This window comes from Python bivittatus, unplaced genomic scaffold (assembly GCF_059951505.1).
Source record: "Python bivittatus isolate LINGU-HERP-01145 unplaced genomic scaffold, Pbiv_v1 ctg000480_np1212, whole genome shotgun sequence".
Lineage (NCBI taxonomy): Eukaryota > Metazoa > Chordata > Lepidosauria > Squamata > Pythonidae > Python > Python bivittatus.
Genome location: NW_028277075.1, coordinates 51053582 through 51071911, shown reverse-complemented (window position 1 = coordinate 51071911; position 18330 = coordinate 51053582).

Genomic DNA, 18330 nt, shown 5'->3' with positions numbered 1-18330 from the left:
AAAAGTATTGGAAAGAAATGTATGTTAAAAAAAACCCAAAATTATAAAAATAAAATTTGAACTGAAGCCACAGACATTTCTATTAGGTATAATTCTAAAAAACATAAATGAAAAATATTACAGTTTACTAAGATGCATGTTGACCACAGCAAGAATGAACCTAGCCCAAAACTGAAAAAGAGATACCTTGCCTACGATATCAGACTGAGAGACTAAAACTGGAGAATATGCTGCAATCACAAAACTGACATTTTATGTCCACAACAGAAGCTTAACTAAATTCAAGCAAGAATGGAATATATCACAGAACAAGGCAGATTTAGATATCTGGAATATGGTTTTTAGGGCTCAAATAAAAACTAATGATTATGAATATTTGATGCAGAGTTCAAATATCTAAACTGGGGCTCATGGTTGGGGATACAAATGGAATGGAAGAAGAGGATTCATTTACTTTTTCTTTTTTCACTATTTTTTTAAATTCAAATGTAGCAGTCTTTTTTGTATTGTCTTGCTTTTTTCTTTTCTTTCTCTGTATTTTAGTATTTGTTTTTTCCTATTTTCTTAGTATTTCAATATTTTAACAATAAATACTGTATATAGACAAAAGAGAGAGAGAGAGAAAGACTCATTTTCAACACATTACAGTAGTGATGCAATCATGACGTTATCAATGCATGTACAGTGGTACCTCGGGTCACAGACTTAATTCGTTCCGCAACTCTGATCGCAACCCGAATTGGTTGCGACCCGAATCAAATTTTCCCATAAGGTTCAATGTAAATACGGTTAATCCGTTCTTAACCATATGTATTTTTTTTTAAACCACAAAAATATGAAACAAAGTACAGTACAGTACAGTATGAAGACAGAGAACACTAACCTTGCTTGAGGCGACTTCTGGCGTGGAGGACAGGAAGGTGGGTGGGGAGGCGGTTATTGTTTGGAAGGAGAGTCCCCCTCCCTACAGGAACCCACGACCACGTATCACGGCAGGGGAAATGGCCGGGGATCCTGTTCGTCACCCGATGCGGAGTTCGTGAACGGAAGCAAAATTTTGCGAACGGTGCTGTTCATGAACTGAATTGTTCATGAACAGAAGCATTCGTGACCCAAGGTACCACTGTATAACAGGAAATGGGCTGCTCCTGCCCAGGAAAGGGTATAGTTGGTAGACCTGCCAAATCTTGATCATAGGCACACCAGCTCATGAAGGAAATCTGGGCCTTCAGAAGCAATTTAGTAGTTGTTCTTTCTGAGGAAGTGTCACCCCCACAGAGGAAAAGCAGACTTCCTAATTCCAGTGTCCTCTTGAAATACTGCATCAAAAATTCCTTCAATAACAGTCTGTTACTGTTGTTTCAATTTCTGAAGAACATACGAAGTTACCTTATGCCAAGTTACAAAGCATTTAGGCCAGTCCTGCATACTCTGTTCTCTGTTCTCCAAAGTCTTGGGGATTGTGTTTACCATACTTTCTGGGATCCCTTTTTTAAATGAAAAACCAAAAATATGAACCTGGGACCTTCCTTATGCACCACGTGTGCCATGAGCCACCACACGGGGAATATTTGCACTAAAGTACAAAAGCTAAAAAGATGGCAAATCCCAACCACACAGCCACTATCAACCTTCCTGCACTTCCTGCACTGTGCTTTATTGGGAAAAGTTATGATATATGATTGAAACAAATTATTCAGAATGCTTATCTGAAAAAAGGGATCCAGCCTCATCCAATTGCCCTTTGCATATACATTACTACTTGATGCAAGAGCTATTCAAATATTGTACTGATTGTGTACATGGGAGAAGTATTTCCACTGGCATCTACCTAGCCACTGTTTCATTTCAGATCATGTCAAATATTTTCAGATATTTCCAGCTTGAACAAATGCAGAACAATTATAACTCAAAAAGAAAAGTCAACCAGATTTTTCAATATTCCAAAAAGCTTATAAATTGCACAGCACGTATTCCTTGAAATGCAGTTAAACACTGTTGGGTTCTTCTCTGCAAACCATCATGCCATATCCATGGACAACCAACTCTTCAGTTGGTGTCTCCGGGATCACTTGGGGAAGGAAGGTGCTGCTCCTTGGCTCTCGCATGTTGAAGTCAACACAGGCATTGTCACCTCAACAGAAGTAGTGATAAAAGTTGCCACTGCATCTTTTTGGTAGGCTGTCTTCCATGTCAGCATGATGACCATTTCAACATCTGAAGTAGATGCATATTTGCCACTGCACATCTAATGTTGCTTCAGATGTTGGACCACTTCTGCATAGCTCAAGGGCCATCTCACTTGAGAAACATTTCATGGTTATATCTACTACTACCTGGCACAACCTGAATGCTTTGTCTAAGTTCGCGTTTCTCAACCTTAGCAACTTTAAGATGTGTGGACTTCAACTCCCAGAATTTCCCAGCCAGCATGGTAAAACTTTAAAATCTTCAAAAAATAAAAAGTTAGTACCTTCTATTATTTCAAATCCCAGAAATGATATTATTTCCTCCAGCTGCCCAGAGTTGCAGATTTGACTCACTGGCTTCAACTCATTTACAGTTCTTTAACTTTTGTCTTCCCACTGAGATCAATTCTGAACTGCATTTTCTTTGGAACATAAAACAGCTCAACTTGTGCAGGTGTATCATAGCTTGCCAAATTAAACTGATGTTATTACAAATGCAAGAAAACCGGGCTAGCTGCACACTATTTAAGCCATTAATTCCTTCTGATACTGTTGCACAGCAACTTTCTACTGTTGTACCTTGCTTCTTTCCATTCACATCTATCTCACAACTCTGTTTAATTAATTCCAAAAAATTGACTATATTAACAGAGCATTTCCATTCTTGGGGGAACCTCTTGAGATGCTACTTCTTCCTTTATTTTGTCAACAGAGCTAAAGTCGTATGGAGGTTATTGCCTCTCAATTCCTGACAAGAGGGCTTACTGGTGACTTTGGGGTAATCACTCTCTCTGATAGAGTTATTGTTGTAGGGACTGATGAGAGGAAATCCCACAGGGAAGCTCTGAGCTTCCAAAGGAAAAGCAGGCTGTAAATGCAATGAATAAGTTTTAAACTTATTTTCAAATCATTTTGTTTTGAGGAAGGTCTCATACTTTTGCTATCAACTTATGTTCTACTTTACTCCTAACCAATAAACAGGGATTGTTCATCTATCTATTCCATTTATACTCTACATTCTGTAAAGTAATATAATTATAAAAATAAAATAATTTAGTTTAAATACAGAATTAATATATAATTAACAACATAAACAACATGCAATAATAATTAATTAGTTTTAATAACAATAGTAAAAATCAGTCTCTCCCCCTTGATTTCAACAGCAAAAAAAAAACAGCTACCTAGATAAATTAATTTTCTCCCCTTTAGGAGAACAGAGTGAAAACTAGCCTGATTTCTCTTGGCAGCTGGTTGAAAAACCTGGGAGCATCCAGTGAGAAGCCCCCATCACCTCGTCAGACATTCCTTAGATAATGGTGGCACTGGGAAAAAGGTTTTCAAGCCCAAGCAGCTTCATAAGGGAGAATATGGTCTTAGGTAGCCTGGTCCTACATTAGGGCTTTAAAGGTCATAACCAACACTTTGAATTTGTGACTGAATTGCTCCAAAAGAGGCCAGAAATCAGGAACATTGTTTTAATAAGGAAATCACATGTTCCAGTCAACGTTTTGGTTGTAGCATCCTATGTTAGCTGAAACCTCCAAACTTCTTTCAAAGGCAATCCCAGGTGGTATGTGTTATGTAGAAGGCATTGTTAAAATTCAACTGGTGTCTTAAAAGTGTGATATACCTATCTATTTTATACTCTCAAGTACTTGGTCCTGCTGACTAAGATTGTCCAGAGCTATAATGTTTATTTATGCTTCCATTCCTAGCTTACGTTGCCAATAATAGTTACTGTTTTGTCATTCAGACTGTGTAAACTTAGAACTAATAAAAGATAGACTCTCTTGCATCAAGTTTGACTCTTGACAGGCACATCCATGCAGTTTTCTTGGATCAATGCAGAAGTGGCTTGTCCCTGCCTTTTTCCAGGATGGTTGTGTGTGTCTTTTTCAGCTTCCTAGTTCTAGTCAAAAGCCCTGGAATTCACTGGTGGTTTCTCACCTATGTTCTAACCAGCAACCAGTCCTGACCCAGCTTAGCTTTCTAGATCAACCAAGGTCACCCAAGTTCCTGCTGAGGCAATAACTAACATAACCTATTTAATTCAGTGGATCTGCTCCGGAACATACACATATAGGACTGCACATCATACTTCAAAGGAAGAAAAGCTCTTGAATTTTATTCAAAGTGCTGACACCACTACACCCATGTATATCTACTGGATGGAATTGCACATATGACCTTTGTAGGCTGTGTGTGTATTTTAATTATCTTTTTAACACAAAGAGGTCTTCATGCCATCATTTTCCTTCAGTTCTCTATCTTACAAAGATGTAATAGATGGAGTTGGACTGAGCCCCATGCAAGACTTAGTTCTGAACTACAGGTAGTCCTCGGTTAATGACCACTTGTTCAGAGACCCATTCAAAGTTATGACGGCGCTGAACAAGTAGTACTTACAACCGGTCCTCTAAGTTCCAGCCATCCTAGCATCCCTGCGGTCATGTGATAACCATCTGGGTGCTTGGCAGCCAATTCTGACTTATAACAGTTGCACTGTCCCTCGGTCACGTGATCACCATTTGCAACCTTCCCTGTTGGCTTCCCACAAGCAAAGTCAATGGGGAGGCCAGCAGGGAAGGTTGCAGGTCACTCAGGTAAGTCTCCCACGCTCAGCAGCAGCCACCCCATGCCTCGCCGCGCTTGTGCTGTACCACACCAGCCCCTTGCACACCTTCCCTCCACCCCGCAGCAGCCACCCCAAGCCTCGCTGCGCTCATGCCGTGCCACACCGGCCCCTCACATGTCCTCCTCTACCCAGCAGCAGCCATTCCAAGCCTCACTGTACTCGCACTGCACCACACCCTCGCACCCCCTCCACCACCCTGCAGCAGCCACTTACCTGGCTGCCAGCCAGCTTGCAAGACTCCTGGGACTTGCAACTTCCTGCCGGCTTCCCCACTGACTTTGGTTATTGAAAGCCAGCAGGAAGTTGCAAGGTGGTCCTCACTTAATGACGCACAACCCTCACTTAACAATGGCAATGGGGACAGCTGGGACTGCCATCACTAAGTGATGTGGTCATGTGACATCACGCTTTATGACCACATCACTTAGCAACAGAAATTCCGGTCCCGATTACCATTGTTAACCGAGGACTACCTGATATTGACAAAATAATTTGATATGGTCCTGGGCTGATTTTTTTACCCCCACCCTCAGCCTTAACTATTTTAATGTTTTAGGTCATCACTACTCCCAGTCTTCTACTCACAGCAGTGGCCTTTGGAAGAACCAGCACCCCCTGCGGCAGCCTTCAATTACAGCATACCTATTCTGGTTCCTGTTGCCATGTACAAGCCTGTTTTTACTTTCTTTGTGCTTTCTAGCTGACAATATTGTCTATAGACATTTGGGTAACTAAAAATATCCAATTATGCCAGGCCTTTGCAGTAGACCAGGTCAGAAACAGATGCCACCATTGGAACTCTATTTGTTGCAGGACACAATAACAGAATCTTAAAAGCCTGACAGAGTTTCCCTCTGCCTCTTACATTAAAGAGAATCAAGTGGATGTTTTCCTAATCATTCTTGCATCCCTTCAACATTAGCTCCCTTATCCTCTATAACTTAAAAGGTCCATTCTCTATTATTAACCAGGATTTGTTAGGGTTTTATCAGGAGCTTTTGCTTTGTTAGAGGACTAACAAACTTGATTTCTTTTCCATTTGCCCACTGGTCTTAACACAGCATGTCAGTTCTTATTTTTAAAATTCAAATAGAAGCACTCTGCGCACTCATATCCTGACATCTCTTTGTGTTTACAGCTATACCTCTTACTTTGTGTTTAAAGGCCTTCCTGGCCATAAAGCATGTGGTGGAGGTTTACTTAATTAGCAATCAAAAAGAGGTGCTATTATTTTTTAAATTGTACAGATTAACTCATTGCTATGTTATGCAGTAATCAAGACAGACATCTGCTGGCTGGACAGTGAAAAACAGCATCCCGAGCCATTGGGTAAGCTTTGTACATTTAATTACATCAATAGCTATTTACTCATGAAAATGAACTATTCAGGGCTAATTATGAATACCCAATCTGCTAAAATCAACTTGGTTCTTCCATTTTCCAGATGCATTTCATTTCCTTTATAATGTGTAGCATCTGTTTATATAGCCTTCAATTTGTTACATTATGGTGCTTTACAAATGTTTTGCAACCAGATAGTATCTTCATATAATTAATCAGAAGGATCACTTGTTAATTGCAAATACTAAAACTATAGAAGCAGAGAATATAAATAGATTTATACTATTGGACAGAGAGAGAGAGAGAGATGGTTCTAGTACAGAATATGCCAATAATTTAATCTGTTTCTAGAATGCACCAGAAAATATTTGTTCAATTAATCATGCAAAATTAGATCCTTATCTAAGTTAGAAAAAATTGCAAATTCAAAAATTATATTACAGAAACTGAAGCAGACATTTACCCAATGTTTTTGCCGTGATTTTCCAAGGTTTACCAATAAGACACGGCATTAAAAATCATTTTGCCAGCTTCTTACAAGATTGATAACTTCAGAAACTGTGCTGTGATCCTGAAATAAATATTATGTTAAATGTTCAGCTTCAGAAGCCACAAAATAAGACATCCTTCATCCAAAATAGACTGCTAGAGACATCACATATTTTATTGGTTTTTGTTAAAACAATAACCTTTGCAATATACTTCTCTTCTAACTTACTATATACTTCTTAAATCCAGAAAGATGACATCTATGGACTTTTTTTTTAGACATAAGATTCCATCTCTATGATTTTGTTGTTGCTGTTATATTCAAACAAATCTTTGAACAGAACTCTATCTTCTATCAAAATAGCATGTATTGATGGACAAGCCTTTTACCTGAACTAAAAGTTATTATCTGAAGCTAAGATAACCTCATTTTTTACTGTAGTGTAAAAACATTACAATTAACAGATAATATATTATCATCAAACAGTTCAACTTATATGTCACCAACAAATAACAAACATGCTGTGAAAAGCAATCATTATAAACATGCCCAATAAACACATAGCTAGACAGCTACGATAGCGGTTGAGGTTTTACAAAACTTCAGTAAACATCAAACCTATATATATCATCATTGCTACTATTGGTAACTTATTTTCTACTTTGACAACTTAATTTTTAAAGGATGAAGGTATTACCTACATATACTTGTTACCTAATAGACTAGGTAAATACCAATATCTAATTTTTATCATTCCTGTCTGGTACAATGTACCTATTTTCTGATAATCAAATTCTGCTGCCAAAAAGGATTGATTTACTAGCTTTGCTAAAGTGCATTATGCCCTTTGCTAACATTGGAAATCTGCTTTGTTTCTTCTCCTATCTTTCTAACTAATTTCATTGTTTTATCATGCTGAGTGTTTTCACTTTACACCTGACCACAACACTTAAGTAAAACTTGAGTTTACAGCTTGAAGCTATGGCTCTTGTCTCTCTCATTAATGTAGATCCAGTGAACAAATATTTTTATTCTTTGTATATTCTTTGTATATTAGAATCTCATTTGATTTCTTAGTGTTATTAAATTCTTGCAAAATATTAGATTCCTGGGTGGATTTTAAAGTAATTGATTCAATTTGTCCTTCTAAAGATGTCCTTACCTGTGTCAAGTCTTTAGCACATTTTTGTGTTCCTTTGTTATTATGTGTTAATAACAGAATATATTTTTAAAAATCTAATCTTATGGACCCCAGTTGATTATTAAAGATAATAAAATGCACAGAATAAGAAAAATATACCTTTGTTTAGATAACCAAGGAGCCAGAAAAAGGGAGAAAGAGAAGAAGGGATCCTGTTGGTTCTTTTATTAATATTAATGTTATCCCTGTTTTTGATTGTATGAAAATACTGGAAAATGAGAGACACTTAATGGGTCATACTGCATTTATGAATGCATCCAAATATTTCATTTTGCTCTTATTTAATTTCATTTTACCATTCTAAGTCCTCTTATTCCATGCAATCTGTGGAGTTGACTCCCAATTACTGATATCTGAGTCTTTGAGAAGTGGTAATATGGCAGATTCTGAATTGCCTTCTTGATTTTGCCAGATTGAGAAATTGAGCAGGTAGACTATGCACATCAGCAACAAAACTTCTTAATATTAATAATCAGAGCAGGAATAGCTTTTCTTGTGATTCATATAAAACAGGAGTGATAAACCTTGACTCTCTAGATGGGGCTGAATTGTAACATTGGGTTATGACAAAATGTTTGTGAGTTAGTAAGCCACTGTTATACTAGAAATGTACATAAAGGTGCAGGCTGAGGACTGGAAGATTTTGCTTTTATTGCTTCCTGTGACTGAACCCTTCCTGTATGTATTTGGGTCTTCTATTAGTGTTGTTTAAAAATTCCTAATTAGATTTCATTGATTGATTGATTGATTGATTGATTGATTGATTGATTGATTATGTGCCATCAAGTCACTTTCAACTCCTAGTGACCACATAGACTTTCTCCATGATGAACTATCCCTAACCTGTTCTTTCAAGTCTCCCAATGGTGCACTTATTGCCACAGTAACTGAGTCCATCTACCTTGCTCCCAGTTGCCTTCTCCTTCTCTTCCCTTACATCTTTTCCAACATTAGAGTCTTTTTCAGAGAGCTGGGTCTTCACATAATGTGTCCAAAGTAGGATAAGTTGAGCCTGGTCATTTGTGCCTCAAGTGAGAACTCTGGGTTGATTTGTTCAATGATCCATTGGTTTGTTTTCTTTTCTCCCCACAATCTTCTCCAACACCAAAGTTCAAAAGTGTCAATACTCTTCCTATCTTGCTTCTTTAAAGTCCAACTTTCACTTCCATAGAGTGTCACAGGGAATATCATGGCTTGCATAATTCTGATCTTTGTAGGCAGACACACATCACAACATTTGAATATCTTTTCCAAGGCTTTCTTGGATGCTCTACCAAATGCTAGTCTGCAGTGTATTTCTTGACTGCTTGTTCATGGTTGATCCTAAAAGACAGAAGCTATCCACCACTTTGATATTTATTGTCAATTCTAAAGACCTGTTGTCATTAGTTTGGTCTTCTTTATATTTAATTTTAGTCCCATTTTTTCACTGTGCTCTTTGACTGTTAGTACTAGGGCTTGCAGATCCTTTGCGTTTTTGGCTATCAAGGTAGTGTCATCAGCATAGCACAGGTTCTGATGTTTCTTCCCCCAATTTTAAAACCACACTCATCTTCTTCCAATCCACTGTCTCTTAATATATATTCATCATATAGGTTGAATTTAAAAAATGGACAGTATTCAGCTTTGTCACACTCCTTTGTCAACCTGGAGCCAGTCTGTTTCACCATGTTCTGTCCATACTGTGGCTTCCTGACCTGTACATAAGTTTCTCATGAGTACAGTGAGATGTTCTGGGATTCCTATTTTTCTGAGTACTTTCCACAACTAAATCTCCTAATAATTTTTTCATAAAAGAGCTCACTTTACAACACAACACTACTGTTACCACTAAAGGAGAATGCAGCTCTTAATAAAATATTTAAGAAATTCTCCTTTCCCTGCAGCAGGTTGAAGAAAGCATCCACCCAATTTATCTGCCCAAAAATCTGGTAAAGGATTTGGAATGTGATTTGTACCCAGCCCAAGCTGAAAATGCTTCTCAGTGGAGAGATACTAGGCCCCTGTACATGTAGAATTTGTGCTAATCCAGCATCAGTATTCTATCCCTGGTTTCTACAATGTTATCCTTCTGGAACAGCCAGACTGTTTTTCTTTAGGCTCAGCCATGGTACAGCTCAAATTACAATATTTCTGTTTTCAATTCTGAAGCTCTGGGTCAGCCATTTTTCATTTGTGGGATCTCCTGCTTCACCCTGCTTTCATCTTTCCAAGCTCAGTCAAGCCATTATTCTCTCCAGATACATGCACACAGACATGTAAACAGAGGTTCTGTACTGCAACCTACAACCATGACTGCAACTGTTGGAAGAAAGAAAAGCCTGGCTGCAAAATTAGTGTCGTGCTGTCATCACAGCTTTCAGAGGAATTTAAAAAAACCCAAAACAAAACAAAAAAACACAGAGTCAGGATTAGGGTTTTCTGCTGCTTCCTTCCCTGAAACTTTTAGAAGAACTAATTCTAGTAAGTCTGCAAGAATTACAACATAGACTGTTAGGCCAAGGAAACTGAGCATCAATACAAGATCGCAGGCATACTTAATTAATAACCCAGTACATTATACATTCATATAGAATAAGAACAACTTCTTACAGCCAAGCAGTTTCCCCCTCATATCACCATCTCACTGTTTTTGGAAAACAGCCCAGCCAATGCTGTTGGGGCAGGGGATGAACTGTTTTCTCCTTTTCTGCGTGGTATGGGAGGGAAGAAATTTTTGTTACTACAGGTTGAAGCACTAATTGAATGGTGAGACTTGCCCTCTTTTATTGGTCAGCTGGATGGAGCAATGATTGGCCAATGGGGTTCCCTTCCTGTTCTTAGAATTCTGAGACAATTGCTCAGCTGGCTTCAAAATGCTTGGAGGGATTAGAGAATAGACACTTGGGTGCTCCATCGATGGCAGAAAATGGACCCTGAATAGGGCTAGATGTGACTTTCTCATCCTTTACTGTTGTTGATAGTTGGATATCACTCAGCAGGCTCTGGCTGCTTTTGTCAGAATGAGGAAAGCAGCATCTCAGCATCACCCCACAAGCCCTGTCCCTTTGGGAGTCATGTGACATTGCAATTCATGTAGAAAAGGCTAGGCTTGTGTTGTGATACTACAATGCTGCCTTTGTCAGTCGGCCCCCACCCCCACCCGCTGTAGAAACCACAGCAGACACCAAAATATTTCAATAATTTGACCTTAGATACAAATCAGTCATGTATATAAATATGTAAACATTTCCTGTATATGTAAATTTTTCAAAGATTTAAGGAGGCTATGGTTTCATATATGATGACAAGCACTGGGAAAACTTCCTTCTTGTTGTCATAAGCCCTTGGACTCTTTTGTCCTAATTATTGTCTAAGCAAGCAAATTCCCTAGACACCTTTCAGGCCTTTCTAATAACATCTAATTGATGTATGCCAACCAAATGCACAGAGAAAATAAAGTCAGCTTGACTTGGATGGAGCTTACCAAAATAGCTTAATTAACTTCTGAAGTCTAGAGCCTTAATTTTCCTTTTGATAAATGGGAGTCTACTTGCATAACTCCCACCATATTGAGAGAAGACCATGAGGGCTTTCAGGGAAGTGTTCTGTCTCCCCCTTCATCCAAGATGATTGTTAGGAGTACTGACAGAGCACTGCACAGTAATGAAATATAATGTTGAAAACACTATACTAAAACATAAACATTGTAAACATTTATTATTTTAAATTTGGTAAAAAAAGAAAAATTCTGGATTAGGTTAAGGGTCCTCCTTATTTAGTATCCTGTTTCCAAAAACAGCACCCAACATGGTGACAGATCATGGGCAATCTTGGCTGATTTCAAAAAGTGAAACACGTTTGGACTTTTTTTGGTACTCGGAAGGGAAACTCCCAGGAATTATTAGGGCTGTAAGTATGACTGGAAGGTTGAAGAGGGAAACAATGGCAAACCACTTCTATATTGTTGCCAAGAAGATGATATGGATCTATCACCAGGAGTCTTTACCTTTTTATTCTTTCTAACCTAATAGTGGGTTGAAAACAAATAATCTAAAGGACCCACAGGATAATTGTCCAAAAACTGAACACATGGGACCAAAATCTGGGGAGGGGGAGAAACCAACAAAAGAAAGAATAAGTTTGAAAATGGGCCAGATTAGGCTGGAAATTGGGGAGAGAAAAGTCAAGAAAGATATACTTCACTGGATCCCTATGAGAAAGCGGGAGATTGGGGGGAATGGTTAAGAAAGCTGTCAACTGCTCCATTCTAAGCCTCCCTTTCTCATCCTGCTTGGTCCTGTGACCAGGAATAGCGGGTATGCAGCTCATATGCGCACACACACAAAGACACATTATACACAGGGATGCAACTTATTGCTTCATCACATAGAAGAAATTAAAGTGCTATGGCCACTGCATGCCTGTTTTCCCTATCTTGTATTTTTCCCTAAAACAACAAGTCAGATGTTCATGGATATTCACAAGCACAGCACAAAAGATATTGACTTCTACCATGTTCATCCTCAGCATCTGGTATTCATAGGTGTGCTTCCTGTCCATGGTGTTTACTATAGCTGTCATGGCCCATGGTTCCTCTAATGGTTCTTTTTCACTGCTTTTTTTAAAAAATGTACTTATGCACTTTAATTGTTTGTCTATACCCAATTTCCCTCTCCTTAGAGCACTAAAGATGAAGAACAGACAAAGGCAAAGCAGAATATGAAGCAGTTAAACAGCAACTCAAATCATCCTTAATCCAACTCGAAAGGCCTAGATGACGAGAAGAGCTTGACACTCTTCTAAAAGGTGAAGGCGGGGGAGGGGGGCAATTCATTTCTTACCATAGGGGCCAGCACATTTTCACTTGACTAAAAATTCAAGCAGTAGCTGTTCAGTAATATGAATATTTATTTATTTAGCAAGGCCTATTTATGTCTTTATATTTATATCCCACCCTTCCTCCAAGGAGCTCAGGGAAGTATAGATGGATATTCTCTTCCTTCATTTGTTATCACCACAGCCTTGTGAGATAGAATGAGTGGTAATGTCATCTGCTAATTTCATGTTTAGATAGATAAATAGATAACTTTATTTCAGTCAATGACCAGCTTGAAACAAGGTATAGGAAGATCCAGCCAGAATGAAATAACGTGCTTAAGTATAAATAAAATAATGAAGCATTGAACTCTATTAAGACTAAATTTAAAACCTAAAAGTAAAGTTTAGAGCTAGCTAAGAAGGGAAGGAAAAAAACATAACATTAATTATAGGTGAAGTCTAAAACTAGATGCTCGATCAATATTACAACTGGTTAACTATGTGCTATAGTATCTAATAAACTAAAATACTGATAATAAGTTACCATTTATTTTTCAAAACAGATCCTTTTGAAGTCCTAACCCAGCACTCTAAGTCTGAGAGCTCTACGTCCAAAGCCAAACCTTCCGTATCAGCCAACCCTGTTCAGCTTCTCAGCCTAACACTTCTCACCACAGAAAACTGCTCTGCACTCATGGAGTATGTGATGTCACCAGCATGACTTAGAGAGGGAAGGGGCTGCCCAGGGCTACCAGACCATGCTTTTTACACTTCTCATGGCAAAAGGTACCTAACAATGCTAGTCTTCAGGATGTCCCTGAACTCTTCATTGGCTAAAATAGTAAGCAAGCCAAAACAGGGAAGGAGGAGGAGGAGGAGGAGGAGGAGGAGGAGGAGGAGGAGGAGGAGGAGGAGAAGGAGGAGGAGAAGGAGAAGGAGAAGGAGAAGGAGAAGGAGAAGGAGAAGGAGAAGGAGAAGGAGAAGGAGAAGGAGAAGGAGAAGGAGAAGGAGAAGGAGAAGGAGAAGAAGAAGAAGAAGAAGAAGAAGAAGAAGAAGAAGAAGAAGAAGAAGAAGAAGAAGAAGAAGAAGAAGAAGAAGAAGAAGAAGAAGAAGAAGAAGAAGAAGAAGAAGAAATAATAATTACTTTCTGGCACATAGTAAGGTGATTTTAGGTAGTATCTAAGATTCTTCCCAAGGGCTGCCCAGGTGAACAAACATAGGTTGATCCCTTCTTCTTTTGAAAATAGAAATGAAGCTGTTACTTGAACCCATCTACATCCATCTAATATTTCTAGTTTCCATTACAGTGTGATACCTCCAGGTGTTACTTCCAATCTGCCTGCAAATTTGAATTGAGGGACTCCCTTAGGCTGGCATATTTTAATTCTAGCTATTCTCAGTTCCAGTGAATCATTTGATTAAAGAAGAAAAAGAGAAAGAACTGAAGTTTTTTGATGATTTTTTAAAAAGTATTATTACGTCCTCTCATCTTTCAAATTTCTGCTGGTACACCAGGTTCTTCAGCTAGAACTACATTTCAAATAAAGACATATCTTTTTAAACTGATTTTAATTAGCTTTCTCTTTAACCAGCATAGTTTTAATTAGTTCCTCACTGCTGATTTTAAGTTCACTAGCATTGTGCTTAGAGACTCTGTAAACAGCCTCAACTACATTGTTCCACATCATTCTATTACAATAATAAAATTAACATACAAGGGTAGCAAATCTCAACTCACATGTTCCAGAAGTAGCTTAATCCCAATGAAAATTACAGGAACATGAATGCCTTTCATGTGCTGCAACATGCCATTGCACATGACAATACAGCTAGAATGTAGTCATGTTCCAACAGAAAGCCAGCTGATGCTTGCAGAAGAGTAAAAAGCAAGCACAGCTTCCTGGAGATTCTGGGTATTGTTATTCCAGTACATCTGGAAAGCACTAGGTAGGAAAGACTGTGAAAGACCAGAGTTGTGATTTTCAAACCATATCATTTGATCAAAGAAAGTCATCTAGCAGATAAACACTCACAGCATTCAGGCCATTCTGAAAAAATTACTTCCTCTGGAACTGCATCAACATGCATTACCATAGTTTTCTCAAGTAAAGGTATTACAACATAGAAGAGTTATTGTTAGCTCCTTCAGTGATGAGGACCAAGAACCTTACCACTTTGATCAGGAATTATGGTTTTGAAATGTCTCAGCTGGGGCCAGCAATAGGCCAGACTCTTCTGAGCTTGGAAACTACGTGAGGCTGCACCTGAGTAGCAGTTAGAGGGAGACTATCAGGAATGCCAGGGCTGTGGGCTAGTCTGAAATGTTGACAATGGCTGGTTATCACCTTTAAAGCCCTACATGGCATGGGACCAGGTTATTTGCAGGACCGCCTCTCCCTGAGAGAGTATCTGCCCATCCTACTAGCTCAGATAGGGTAGGCACGCTCCAGGTCCCTCCCCTGGAATCTTGCCATCTAGAGGGACCTCGGAAGCATGCCTTTTCTGTGAAGCATTGCCTTTTCTAGAGGGACCTCGGAAGCATGCCTTTTCCCCTACCTTATGGAACACCCTCCCCCCAGTGATTTGTCAGGCCCCTGCTCTTTTAGCTTTCTGGAAGGCATCAAGACTTGGTGTTTCACCCAGGCGCTGGGATAGAATGGGAATATCTGGAGCTGGTTGTGGGGTATCCCAAAGGGATGATTGAAGTGCCAGGTTCTTGTTTTTGTTCTTGGTTTTTTTTGTTTTGTTTTATGGTTTATGATTTTATAGTTATTGGATTTATTGTTGTGAGCCACCCAGAGTTGTGTTTAAGAAGGCCAACCATACAAATCTTTTAAATAAATAAATTAATAAATAAATTTATCTTGGAAGAGGGCAGTGGCAAACCAAGAAAAGGGACATGTGTGTTCATGAAGTCATCAGGAATTGAGCTTGTCTGAAGGACATCGTCACCTTATTTTGTTATTAAAATGTTCAAGGGGAATATGGTGAATAACACCAGCTACCCTGGAAGGCATTTTCACACAAGGACTCTGTTCCATTTCAAAAACAGCTCTGCATTTCTGGGATCCCATTTGGCTGGTTGTATTTGATGCCAAGCTAAATTTCTGACCTCAGCTGCAATGTATTTGAAGCTGCAGCCCTTTTTAAAAAGCTCGACAGCCTTGTGAAGTTTGTGGGCAATCCATTTTTCTATTACCAGAAATTCCTGCTAAACCACATCTTTTGGCTCCTAGATATAAGAGCTAGTTCTCACATGGCCAAAAATAAACAGCCTGATACCAGATCTGTCTGTTACTAAAAGAAGAGGTAGATGAAAATCTGTAATCCAGAAGAGAGGGGTGTCCAGCCAGTTGTACAAACAGGCATAAGAATTCTGAACCTTGATTTCAACATAAGTTGTAAGTTTTAGTTTTGTGCACTGCCCAGAGCCCACTGAAGATGGGTTGCCAGTAAATTTAAAATCATCTACTTGGAACAGCTTACATCCTGCAACGATACCTTTAACATCATCAAACAACAACTTCTGCCTACCCCAGGTCCTTGGGAAGGACTCGATAGGTGGATAAAAATGCCAAATCCAGTCTAAACATCTGGCTGACTGTGCGACCAAAATAATAAAAAGTAAGGGTCACATTTGATATTCAGCAGACTCTGGAATTATTCTGTAATAGTTTCTTACTTACGTATCAGTAGTTGTAGTTGTATCTTGAGCGTGTATTTATCTGTTTTCAGTCTAGTTTTTTTTTTTTTTTTTGACTTGTATGCTGCCTCAGTTGGGAAGTGACAGTTTGCTGGGAGGAGCCTGCTACTCAAGGAAAAGTGATTTGATAGTTTTTCAACTTACTATCACAAAAACTTCTATTTTGGGCAATGTGAAATATGAATTTTATTTTCCTTTTCTATGGACAAGGAGAATGTTTATTTGTGTGGAACATGGAGCAGTTCATGATGGAACAGTCATTTCTGTTCCTGGTTCTCAGTGTTTCAAGGTTGGCAAGTTTGATCCCAACCAGCATTAAGCTTGTTCTGAGAATTTTGGATCCCAACACATCTGGAGAGCATTAGGTTGGGGAAGGCTATCTTAAAAATATCCTTCTACATGTATTTCACTCATGCCCTTTATTCTATGAAGGAAGGATAACAGATACAAACATTCTTTAAAATTCAACATTAGAGCAGATTCATTCTTTTTCCCAGAAATAATCCTTCCCAGGAGTGCCATGGCTTTGCAGAGCAACTCCCACCTTGTTTCAGACCACAAAAGACCACATCTAAGCTAATGATGTCTTTGATTCTAACTATGAATATTTGCTTGTCCTTATAGACATCCTGACACTGAACGTTAATATTAGGTCTTCTGGTGGAAATATCTAAATAGCTTGCCAAAGCACAAACATTTTGCCTGGTCTGATATCACAATGCTACCTTCAGTATGAAAATGTACACTGAAAGGTATCTCCTACCAAGTGTGTTACAAAAAGAGGCTGAATTTATCTCCAAATGACATAATTTCTTGTAACCTTCCTTCCAATCTTACAGACCACTGTGGTTTTTAAAATTTTTTTCAAGTTGGCAAGAACTGGTACGTCTTACACGAAATGCAGAGAGAAAAGTGACAGCCAACAGCTTCATATGCTGGTGATTGATGAGTGCTCCATTTATCTTGTTGGCATTTCAAATAAAAACAGGTAGATTTGACACTTCACTTTAAACAAGTAAGATTAATATATTTCTTAAAGAATATGCAGTCATAGACCCCAAAATAAGTAGGATTTATGCATTCCTGAGCAATTATTTCATAGTGGTTTTTTGCATATTAATTTATAAGAAACTACAAATGCTTTAGAAATAACATGTTTTGTAGCTATTGATAAGTCAGCCAGTTATGCAAATAGATTCAGCACTCTATTTAATGTCCATTGAAAAAGTAGAAAATAAACCAAATTAAAAAATTAAAGAATAATAGAAATAGAAATACCAAAAGACCAGATATGTCTTGCTAAACACTACTCACATAAAGCAATTTATCATTGTTCTATTGTAAGTAGATTAATGACCCTCTCACACATAGTCCCAATATTACCACAATCCAACAGTTCAGCTACGATGTCATGATATCACCAGGTTAGGCGTGGCTAATTTTTTTTGACCCAACTGTTTGCATTTTTAGGAAGTTAGAGGATTCAAGGAACAAAAGTCTTCTGATTTTGAGAGATTTTATGAACTCATCTTTCTTGCCTGAACAGGAACATTTCTTCTGATGCTTTGTAGAGGGCTCAGCATTTAACCAATTACTTGTAATTTTTTAAAACTATGCCCCTATTCCAAAATAAGCACTTTTGGGGTGCCTCAGGCTCTCACTCCTTCTGTTTAAGATCTACAGGAAACCACTGGATGAGGTCATCCATCAGTATGCTGATGATGCCAAATTATACCTCTTGCTCCCAGGCTGACCAAGTGATGCTGTCAAAGTTCTTTCTCAGTGTCCTGAGATTGTGCAGGTCCAGATGGGGAGGAACAGGCTCAGTCTTGACAAGATTGAGTGGCTGCAAATATTTAGGCCTGCTGGCTCTGGGGATCTTCCATCCTTGGTCTTGGATGGGGTTCACTTCCCCATTCAAGGCCGGTGTGCAACTTGGGGATCATCTTGGATTCACAGCTCCTGCTC